The following is a 12,510-nucleotide window of genomic DNA, read 5'->3' on the forward strand; positions in this document are numbered from 1 at the left end:
CCCTGCTGATTCTCTTGGATCTCTCTGCTGCATTTGACACTGGATCACCAGCTCCTCCTCACTATGCTCCACTCTATTGGGCTCAAGGACACTGTGCACTCCTGGTTCTCCTCCTACCTTTCTGACCACTCCTTCACTATATCTTTTGCCGGCTCTTACTCCTCTCTTCGTCCCCTTACTATCGGGGTTCCCCCACAGTGAATTTCTATACAGTACCATCCGCACACATGGTATGATGACCCTACTGTACTCCCCCCACCCTCTTTGCTCAATCCACTGACAAAGAATGGTTACACCCATCACAGCATGATTCTCCAACTGAAATCCCCACACAGCCCTTCATATAGTATATTGGCAACAAAAAGTGCTCCATAAAGTATAATGGGCACCATTAATGCACCTACACTAAACTACATATATTTTTAGAAAGTTTTAGGAGATTTTTACTGAAAATGCTTCTTTAAAAAAAAAAGAAATTAAAAAAAATCTTTAGTTAAAGTCATTCCTCTTAATTTTTCTTCTTCATCCGACTCAGATTGCTATCACTTCTTCCTGCCAGGACTCGTCTCTGCAGAAAGTTTGACCCAGACATCTATAGCTGATCGCTCCTAGAGCACATTCCTCACTTTTTCCCTGACTTCTACACCGCCAGATGAAGAAGAAAAGTGACAGTGACGCCCTGCACAGTAACAGGATCTCCCTTTTGTTTCCCCCATGCAAAACAGTATCCTCAAAAGTAAAAAATAAAACAGCAGTAATAGTATCCCCAAATTGACCTCTACAGTAATTATGTCCTTCACTTGCCACCATAAACTAAAATGTTCCTCATTCTGGCTCCATATAGTAATTATGTAATTCATCCTGGTCCGTTTCTGTAATAATGTCCTCCATCCTGTAATAATATACTCCGTCCTGGCCCCTTTCTGTAATATACCCCGTCCTGGACCCTTACTCTAAATAATGTTCCCCATTCTGGGTCCCTTTATTTAATAATGTTCTACTGTCATATGCCCCTTTATTTACTAATGTCCCCACTCTAGGCACCTTCCTGTAATAATGTCCCCCATCCTGGGCCCCTTTATTTAATATTGCCCCAATCCTTGACCCTTTCTGTGATAATGTCCCCCATCCTGGGCCCCTTTTTTCAATAATGTCCCCCATCCTGGGCCCTTCCTCTAATAATGTCCCCCATCCTGGGTCCCTTTCTGTAATAATGTTCCCCATCCTGGACCATTCCTTTATTGCCCCCCAATCTGGGCTTCTTTATTTAATAATGTCCCCTATGCTGGCCCCTTTATGTATGAATGTTCCCCATTATGGTCCCTATGTGCTCAATCCTGCCGCTCTTCTGTAACAAAGGAAAAAAAAATTCATCTTACCTGTCTGTGCTCTCTTGGCATGCTTTTGCTGGTCAATATGCAGTGCAGACGGGGCAGCGCATGGCAGTGACGGCATACACTGCCCACAACAGACGCTCCAATGTCAGCTGTCTGGTGGCCATTTTAACTGTTGTTGTGTAGGAAGCCAGGCGCTTTGTGCACCGCAATACATTTCAACTTAATGTGCGTCTGAGGTTCTCTTGATATATTCATGTACCGATGGTGGTTCTGGTGATGTATTCCTGTACTGATGGTAGCTCTGGTGATGTAGTTTTTACTGTAGTTTCTGATCCTGTACACATGTAGCAATCCATAACTTGTCAGATAATTTAATACATGGCTATGTTAATAAAGTATTGTACCTTCTGACATACACTGCTCAAAAAAATAAAGGGAATATAAAGGGAACACTCAAATAACACATCCTAGATGTGAATGAATGAAATATTCTCATTGAATACTATGTTCTGTACAAAGTTGAATGTGCTGACAACAAAATCACACAAAAATTATCAATGGAAATCAAATGCATTAACCAATGGAGGCCTGGACTTGGAGTCACCCCCAAAAATTAAACTGGAAAAACACACTACAGGCTGATCCAACTTTAATGTAATGTCCTTAAAACAAGTCAAAATGAGGCTCAGTATTGTGTGTGGCCTCTACGTGCCTGTATGACCTCCCTACAATGCCTGGGCATGCTCCTGATGAGGTTGCGGATGGTCTCCTGTGGGATCTCCTCCCAGACCTGGACTAAAGCATCCGCCAACTCCTGGACAGTCTGTGGTCTGTTGGTGGATGGAGCGAGACATGATGTCCCAGATGTGCTCAATCGGATTCAGGTCTGGGGATTTAGGTCTGGGGAACGGGCGGGCTAGTCCATAGCTTCAATGCCTTCATCTTGCAGGAACTGCTGAAACACTCCAGCCACATGAGGTCTGGTATTGTCCTGCATTAGGAGGAACCCAGGGCCAACCGCACCAGCATATGGTCTCCCAAGGGGTCTGAGGATCTCATCTCGGTACCTAATGGCAGTCAGGCTACCTCTGGTGAGCACATGGAGGGCTGTGCGGCCCTCCAAAGAAATGCCACCCCACACCATTACTGACCCACTGCCAAACCGGTCATGCTGAAGAATGTTGCAGGCAGCAGATCACTCTCCATGGCATCTCCAGACTCTGTCACATCTGTCACATGTGCTCAGTGTGAACCTGCTTTCATCTGTGAAGAGCACAGGGCACCAGTGGCAACTTTGCCAATCCTGGTGTTCTGTGGCAAATGCCAAGCGTCCTGAACGGTGTTGGGCTGTGAGCACCACCCCCATCTGTGGACGTCGGGCCCTCATACCACCTTCATGGAGTCGGTTTCTAACCGTTTGTGCAGACACATGCACATTTGTGGCCTGCTGGAGGTCATTTTGCAGGGCTCTGGCAGTGCTCCTCCTGTTCCTCCTTGCACAAAGGCGGAGGTAGCGGTCCTGCTGCTGGGTTGTTGCCCTCCTACGGCCCCCTCCACGTCTCCTGGTGTACTGGCCTGTCTCCTGGTAACGCCTCCAGCCTCTGGACACTACGCTGACAGACACAGCAAACCTTCTTGCCACAGCTCGCATTCATGTGCCATCCTGGATGAGCTGCACTACCTGAGCAGCTTCTGTGGGTTGTAGAGTCCTTCTCTTGCTACCACGAGTGTGAAAGCACAACCAACATTCAAAAGTGACCAAAACATCAGCCAGAAAGCATTGGTACTGAGATGTGGTCTATGGTCCCCACCTGCAGAACCACTCCTTTATTGAGGGTGTCTTGATAATTGCCAATAATTTCCATCTATTGTCTATTCCATTTGCACAACAGCATGTGAAATTGATTGTCAATCAGTGTTGCTTCCTAAGTGGACAGTTTGATTTCACAGAAGTTTGATTTACTTGGAGTTATATTCTGCTGTTTAAGTGTTCCCTTTATTTTTTTTGAGCAGTGTATTAACATCATGACTACATCTGTATTTATTATAGGAACATTAATTATAAAATTAAGCACTGCAGCATGCCTAGTCCTAACAGCCTGTAATACACTGTCAAGATTCGGCTTTGTTTGCCGGGTCAAGCAGTCATCACATGACCACTCATATGCGATTTTCATATTGACGGTTACATGCCGACAAGTTTCTCTCAGTGAAGCAGGCGCTATAGTATTTCACTGAATATTGAGAGAATCAAGAAGAACAGTTAGTTGGCAAATGATTGTAAGAATGCAAGTTGCACATGACCACTACTCAAACCGCTTATGTTATGTATACGAAAGGGCGCCAAACTGAATTTTTGCCCTGTGTACAGGAAAACCTAAATTCTCCTCTGCCTTCAGTTCAACAGAAACACGAAGAATGTCTCACAGCATCAAAGAAGACAGATTTACATTCAGACATTTTGATTAATCTTTCCCACTCTAAAGAAAAATGGCTCAAAATATTTAACCCCTTCCTCACATAGGACATAGTGGTGCATCCTATTTCATGTACAGGTGTATGGAGCAGGCTTAGTGGCTGAGCTTGCTCCATAGTTGGGGGGGGAGTCAGCCGACTTAAGGCCTCATTCAGACACTAGTATTTTTGACGTATTTTGATCAGACATTGATCAGAGTGTGGTCCAAGTGTCGTCGGTTTTTCTTGTACATGGAGAAAAAAAAAGTTTCTCCACCTTCTGCTTTCTAACAGTCTGTGAAAATCGGACTGCACTTGGATGGCATCTGAATGTGGTCCATTTTTTTCATGGATCCATTGACTTGCATTGCCAATTTTGATCCGAAGCTTAGATGAAAATCGGACATGTTTCTGCGAATTTCTGTAGACTGCTTGGTCCCCAAAAAATCTTGGACAGGTGAATGGTGCCATAGACTATCACAGGTACAAGTGCTATCCTTGAAAACCACGGTTAGCATTTGCATGTGAAAAATGGATTTCTGAATAAGGCCTAACAGCCAATGCCTACTGCTAATAGCAGCAACCAAAGCTAGATCCATATGCTGCTGTTTAACCATTTAAATGACACTGCAATTAATTCTGCACTAATCGCTCGAGCTGATGGATTGTAAGGGCAGCCTAGGGCCTACTGATGGTGGTGTTCCTATGACATCAGTATCTGGACTATATACAGCAATTCCATACTGTAGTATTACTGTACAGTAGTGTTCAAAATTATAGCAGTCCAATATGACTAACAAGATTAATCACTGTTTTTGGTATAAATTATATTACCACATGTCAAACAATTCACCAGTTGGTGCAGTAGATTCTAAGAAAACCAACAGACTCAGCATTCATGATCTGCAGGTTTTTGAGTCTGTGTATTTGAATAATTAATTGAAAGGGGTTGTGCTTAAAGTAATAGCAGTGTGGAGTTCAATTAGTAAGGTCAATCATTCTGTGAAAAAACAGGTGTGAATCAAGTGGCTCTTATTTAAAGGTGAAGCCAGCACATGTTGTACATGCATTTCTCCTTGAAAGTCTGAGAAATATGGGTCGTTCGAGACATTGTTCATAAGAACAGCATACTTTGATTAAAAAGTTGATTGGAGAGGGTAAAACATATAAAGAAGTGCAGACAATGATATGCTGTTCAGCTAAAATGATCTACAATGCTTTAAAATGGAAAGCAAACCCAGAGAGACGTTGAAGAAAACGGAAGACTACCATTCGAATGGATCAAAGAATAGCCAGAATGGCAGAGTCTCAGCCAGTCATCACCTCCAGGATGATCAAAGACAGTCTCAAGTTACCTGTGAGTAATGTGACAGTTAGAAGACGCCTGTGTGAAGCTAATCTCTTAGCAAGAAGTCCCTGAAAAGTCCCACTGTTAAAAAAAAGACATGTACTGAAGCGGATACAATTTGCCAAAGAACACATCAACTGGCTTAAAGAGAAATGGAAAAACATTTTGTGGACTGATGAAAGTAAAATTGTTCTTTTTGGGTCCAAGTGCTGCAGACAGTTCGTCAGACAACCCTTAGACTCTGCATTCAAGCCACAGTACACTCTGAAGACAGTGAAGCATGGTGGTGCAAGCATCATGATATGGGCATGTTTCTCTTACTATGGTGCCGGACCTATGTAGCGCATACCAGGGATCATGAACCAGTTTGCATATATTAAACTACTTGAAGAGGTCATGTTGCCTTATGCTGAAGAGGATATGCCCTTGAGATGGATGTTTCAACAAGACATCGACCCTAAACACACCAGTAAACGAGCAAAATCTTGGTTCCAGTCCAACAAAATTGAGGTTATGGAGTGGCCACCCCAATCCCTGGACCTTAATCCGAAAGAACACTTGTGGGGTGACATCAAAAATGCCGTTTCTGAGGGAAAGCCAGAAGTTGGTTGTCTCTATGCAACATAAATGTGAAGCAGTTCTAAAAACCTGTGGGTATACAACTAAATATTAGGTTAGTGATTCACAGGAATGCTTAATCATCAAAAAAAAGACTACATATTGTGAGTTTGTAAAGACAAATGCAGACACTGCTATTTTTTAGAATAGCCCAATGTTAATTTTTTGTTATTTTCTGTAAAGTAGTTAAAAATTATACAAATTGTCTTCAGAGAGGAGGAGGACAATATTGACCCTTTAACGAGCCTTATCACATGACTTAGGATAAAAACCAATACCAGAAACTCAATATGCAGATTTTTTTTATCGAAAGCCCGAATACGTGTACTAAACCAGAGTGCGCTCAAAAAAGTGAAAAGTGCCACAAAAAAAGTGCACTAGGATGCTGGTCAACATGACACCCTCTCCAACAGGAGAAGGGTCCCCCAAACCATTCCCCGTTCCTCCGAGCCAGAAGGCCACAGCGAGGAACAGGGACAAATAGCCACCTCCAGCCGGAGCCAGAGGCGACCCAATCTTACCCCCAGCACCTGCCCGAGTTCTCACCCGAGCAGTGCACTGGGAGCCAACAATGCTCTCCTCCCGAAAGAGGAGAGCCAGGGGGGTTCAGGGGGGGAGTGGAACCTGATGGCCACATACTTTCCCCCTAGACCTGCCAAGAGAGGAACCCGTTAGGGAACCGCATCCCGACAAAATCCTTGTAAGGACGTGGACACACGTGAAAAAGTGGACACACAGTGACAAAAAAATTAAATAAATAGTGAAGGTTTCACAGTATAATACTGCCCGGACCTTCGACCGGGAATTGAAAAATTCCCCATCCTAAGGCCAGAAGGCCCGGAATAAGGGTGTGTGCGAAGAAAGAAATATTGAAGTGCTAGTGCAAATGTGCCAGAAACTCAAGTAGTATTCCCAATCCCAGTGAGTTAAGGCACCCCAGGGTCACCACTCCTGGGGCACTTCACACTTCGGGCTTTCGATCTTCCCCGGCCCAATGGCGTCGATCCTGGGGGGCTATGCTTTCCACCAGATGACTATATCAGCCACCTGGCGTACTAACAAGCGCCTAAACCCCAGTGTGCATAATGTATCAGTCTACTAGGGCGGCCGACGGCCAAAGCCGCCTTTTCGAAAGATGCTACACTTGATCTTAGCCAAAAGGGCGAGAAGCCATAGCTTCAATGCCTTCATCTTGCAGGAACTACTGACACACTCCAGCCACATGAGGTCTGGCATTGTCCTGCATTAGGAGGAACCCAGGGCCAACCGCACCAGCATATTGTCTCACAAGGAGTCTGAGGATCTCATCTCGGTACCTAATGGCAGTCAGGCTACCTCTGGCGAGCACATGGAGGGCTGTGCGGCCCTCCAAAGAAATGCCACAGAACACCAGGATTGGCAAAGTCGCCACTGGCACCCTGTGCTCTTCACAGATGAAAGCAGGTTCACACTGAGCACATATGACAGACGTGACAGCGTCTGGAGACGCCTTGGAGAGCGATCTGCTGCCTGCAACATCCTTCAGCATGACCAGTTTGGCAGTGGGTCAGTAATGGTGTGGGGTGGCATTTCTTTGGAGGGCCGCACAGCTCTCCATATGCTCGCCAGAGGTAGCCTGACTGCCATTAGGTACCGAGATGAGATCGTCAGACCCCTTGTGAGATCATATGCTGGTGCGGTTGGCCCTGGGTTCCTCCTAATGCAGACCTCATGTGGCTGGAGTGTGTCAGCAGTTCCTGCAAGATGAAGGCAATGAAGCTATGGACTGGCCGCCCGTTCTCCAGACCTGAATCCGATTGAGCACATCTGGGACATCATGTCTCGCTCTATCCACCAACGTCACGTTGCACCACAGACTGTCCAGGAGTTGGCGGATGCTTTAGTCCAGGTCTGGGAGGAGATCCCACAGGAGACCATCCGCAACCTCATCAGGAGCATGCCCAGGCATTGTAGGGAGGTCATACAGGCACGTGGAGGCCACACACAATACTGAGCCTCATTTTGACTTGTTTTAAGGACATTACATTAAAGTTGGATCAGCATGTAGTGTGTTTTTCCAGTTTAATTTTGGGGGATGACTCCAAGTCCAGGCCTCCATTGGTTAATGCATTTGATTTCCATTGATAATTTTTGTGTGATTTTGTTGTCAGCACATTCAACTTTGTACAGAACAAAGTATTCAATGAGAATATTTTATTCATTCAGATCTAGGATGTGTTATTTGAGTGTTCCCTTTATTTTTTTGAGCAGTGTATATACCATACATCTACACATACACGTGTACACATAGATACATACACACATATACCGTACATATATACACCTACTTATACCATACATACACATATACACACACACACATCTATACATACACACATAAAAACATATGCAAGCACACACATAAACACACATATATAAATACACAAATACTACTCTTCTATATCAGGTGTTCAGATGAGCTGTGGAGGAGGTCGGCCACATAGTGCAGAGATCAGCTGGAGAGGGCTGCAGAAACCACTGTGGAGGGATGGGGACACAGCAGAAAGAACTGATAGGCCCCTGCTGCCGTGCTGTCTTGTGCAGTGAGCCCTCCTCCCCCGACCTCTTATTTATGAGATGCTGCTGGGAATGGAAGAGTGGAGGGAGCAGAAGACGCACTGCAAGTCCTGCTCTTCCTCCACTATTGTCCTCAGTGTGCTGTGCGGGCTGTGCGGGCCGGGCCCCCTGACTACAGGTAGATACTCAGCATTGGGACGCGCCATGCAGAAAGCCAGGGGCTGCAGCCAGTGAGCGTGCTCATCAGCCTGGTAAGGAAAGCGTTCATTTGCCAGCGTCTCTCTCCCCGCATGACACGCCCCCTTTTTGAAGTCATCAGTCCTGCACTCTGTGCACCGCTCTCTCCGGCTCTAGGTAATGGGTATCAGAATGATTACAGGTGGGAGTGAGAGTGTCCTCGTGCTAGTTGATACCGGGCCCCTTTCACTCCAGCCCGTAATCTTGACTGAGTGTCTCCATAGTGGCTGTGTGGGCTACTGCTATAGGCGGTACGCCCCTGCCTGCAAGGGCCCCTCTCTGTCTCCGGGCCCCGGTGCAGTTGCACCGTCTGCACTGACGGTATGTCCGTCCCTGATCTGCAGCTAATATGGAAAGCATGCATTTATCCAACGAATGCACATTTCTTATTGAAATTATTAGAATCCTGATTTCACACAGACTTGGTGTAGAATGCACACTAGAACTGAGTGAAAAGAAAATGAACATACCTGTGAAACTATTTAGGGAAGGTCACCACTATATACACTGTTCAGCAGTGGTGTACCGCCAATGGTGGCAGACCACACCGTGGCTATAGGGTCCATGAGACAGGGGGGGCCCGGTACCAGCACTGGCACCGATTCCCCCAATCCTGGCATCGTACTTTCAACTTTATCGGCACCCTGGTCCTGGATGCCGATATAGTTGAAAACAATGATGGGAGAGGGAGCCGCCAGCCTATGCTCCTCTGTGTCTGAGCTCTAAGACGTCTCAGTGCAGAGGGCGCAATGACGTTACTACAGTGTATCCTCTGTGCTGAGCAGTGGAGAGGGTCAGTAGACATGCTGCGGAGACCAGAGCTACGGGGAGAGGTAAGTATTTGTTTATTTTTTATGTATGAAGGACTAGATGGGGCCCAAAATAGTGAATAGAGCACTATATGGGGCCCATTATAGTGTATGAAGCACTTTATAGGGCCCATTATATTGTATGGAGCACTATAATACTATTGGGGGGGCTATGTGGGGCCATTATACTATTTGGAGGGCTATTATACTATTTGCAACGTTATGTGGGGGCCATTATACTGTATGTAACAATTATACAGTTTGAAGGTTTTTGTGGGGTCCATAATACTGTGTAGAGGGCTGTGTAGGGGTCAGTATGCTGTTTGGAGAGCTGGGTGGGATCCATTATAGAGTGTGGATGGGATGTATTGGGGCCATCATACTGAGTGGATGGGTATGGGGGCCATTATATTGTATAGAGGGCTGTGGGGCAATCACAGTTGGGGTATCATACTGTGTTGAGGTCACCATACTTTGCCGGGGGAGGGTTGAGGGAGAGGGGGGTACAGTAGGGTCATCATACCGTGTGTGTGGAGAGTACTGTGAAAGAATTTACTATGTGGGTATCATACTGTGTTTTGTGGGCAACTATAAGTGGCATCATACTTTATAGGGGCAACAAAAAGGCAATCTAGGGGATTCAATAGGAGGAAAATGACTTTGTATGGGCTGCAAAGTTGTGAGATATGCTCTTCTGCGTACTGATATTGTTCATTTATGAATTTAGTAGGGCTTAAGGGAATTATTGTGCTTGTTACACATCAAATCAGTAGATGCGCTCCCTAATTAGAATTTGGTTAGGGCAACTTTAAATAATGATAATGGCCCTGCCTAGTCACAAGATTATTTTACAGGCTTCTGGAAAAAGGCACAATGCCAGTAAATAATTCAAGGGTTAATTCTTTGGAACACTGAGAGGGACTTTCTAGCCAATGAAGCTTGAGTAATAAACACCTGTGGTAGCTAGGGCAACTGTGCTGAGGTCATAAATGCATACATTTATGATATAGAAGAAGTTTCTGGAACCATAGGTCATTCAGCCGTATGTGGTGCCGTAATTGATGTGTCTGGAGACCTGGAGCTTCATCACTTCACAATCTATGAGGGAGGAAAGGGATACCGCTAAGCCAGCCAGATCAGCCATACCGATTAGCCAGCCAGATCAGTCATGCCGCCTAGCCAGCCAGATCAAACTAACCCTATCAATCAATGGGGTGACAGATGTTGCAGTCAGATCTCCCTCACGTCCGGTACTAGCTGCCTTCACCTTTATGTGTACGGCATAGAGAGGTCGCATTAGGCTTCTCCATATGGTGCTCACACAGGGCACCTGCTTTGACTTTCTCCATTACTGTCTGTTTTCTGATGATGTAATGTGTAACCTGTGTGACTATGTGATGTCACTGCTATCATATCTATAGTGAATGTATATTATGTCTCACTGTAAATATGATACAATGTACAAATTCTGATAGAATTTACTGTTACGTATTGGTATTAACCTTCTAAGCCCAAGGGAAGGGCAGTCTTTCAGCCATTGTTCCCTAGAGGTTTCCCCCACAGGGGTTTTTCCTCTCTTGAGTGCTGAAGGATGATTCTTCGTAAGTTGGAGGTTTGCCATTTTCAGTGTCTTTTTCATAGCAATTGGCTGATTCCAAATTTCAGACACCGAATTAAATGAAAATAATGTGATTTGTAATAAAATTCAGTCAATTTAAAATCCAATAAAAGTTTTTTGTGTTTTTCTTTCACAACCTTGGGTTGGTGGGATTTTCTTGGGACTCAGGATCCAGCATCTATGATCAAGCTATGAAGCCAGAGTCGGAGAATTTTTAACCCTGTACTAGAAGACAGGAGGGAGCAGAGATGACAAATTGTTACACAATTAGCACAAGTTCACAATTTTCCTTGCATTCAGATAATGGGGGTGATTCAGGGCCAGACTGGGACTAATAAGAACTTCTGGCACACAAAATTCACCAGCTCACATATAATAACTGTCCTCAACCCAAATCGTAGAAACCCTGACAGGTCTTGTCGAATTTTGCTTTGCTTGTTGTACCACTTGCTTAAACGTGTTGCATAACCACTTTAAAGGGGTTGTCCACTACTCTGACAATTCCTTCCCAATCCAAATGTTTTCACCTTTTTAAGTAATAATGAATCTTATATTCCACCTCCGGATCCGGCGCTGTTCCAGCGGTGTCGGCACTCGGATCGAGTACCAGTGTTACTTCTTGCGATCCCTGAAGCCAATCAGCACTGGCCTCACTCTACCTGCCTTCGAAAGTATCACATACATCTGGAGGAAGAGTGAGAGCAGCAGCACATCTATGCATCACAGGCGGAGTACAGACAGTTATTCACCAACCGGCCTCGGGTCTCCTGACCTGAAATTTACAGCCTCATATATGCTTATGGGGTTATCAATTTGGGTCAAAAGACCTTTGGCCAGGTTGTGAATGACGGTCTGTACTCAGACCGCGACACACAGATATGTGAATATGGCCTTAATTGAATAAATTGTCACTATTCTTCTACCAACAGTCTGGCAGTGTACCATTATCCCTCCCAATATCAGACTGTAAGAACACCTCACTTTGGGAAGGGGAATAGTGACGCCCAGTTGTCAGTTACATATGTGGTCAAAATTGTTGGTACCCCTTGTTTAATGAAAGAAAAACCCACAATGGTCACAGAAATAACTTGAATCTGACAAAAGTAATAAATTAAAAATCTATGAAAATTAACAAATGAAAGTCAGTCATTGCTTTTCAACCCTGCTTCTACAGAATTTAAAAAAATATTAAACTCATGAAATAGGCCTGGACAGAAATTATGGTACCCTTAACTTAATATTTTGTTGAACAACCTTTTGAGGCAATCACTGCAATCAAACGATTCCTGTAACTGTCAATGAGACTTCTGCACCTCTCGAAAGGTATTTTGGCCCACTCCTCATGAGCAAACTGCTCCAGTTGTCTCGTGTTTGAAGGTTGCCTTTTCCAGACGGCATGTTTCAGCTCTTTCCAAAGATGCTCAAAAGGATTTAGGTCAGTGCTCATAGAAGGGCACTTCAGAGTAGTCCAATGTTTTCCTCTTAGCCATTCTTGGGTGTTTTTAGCTGTGTGTTTTGGGTTATTATCCTGTT

This window comes from Phyllobates terribilis, unplaced genomic scaffold (assembly GCF_046119375.1).
Source record: "Phyllobates terribilis strain yellow unplaced genomic scaffold, ASM4611937v1 Scaffold_4__5_contigs__length_816908805, whole genome shotgun sequence".
Lineage (NCBI taxonomy): Eukaryota > Metazoa > Chordata > Amphibia > Anura > Dendrobatidae > Phyllobates > Phyllobates terribilis.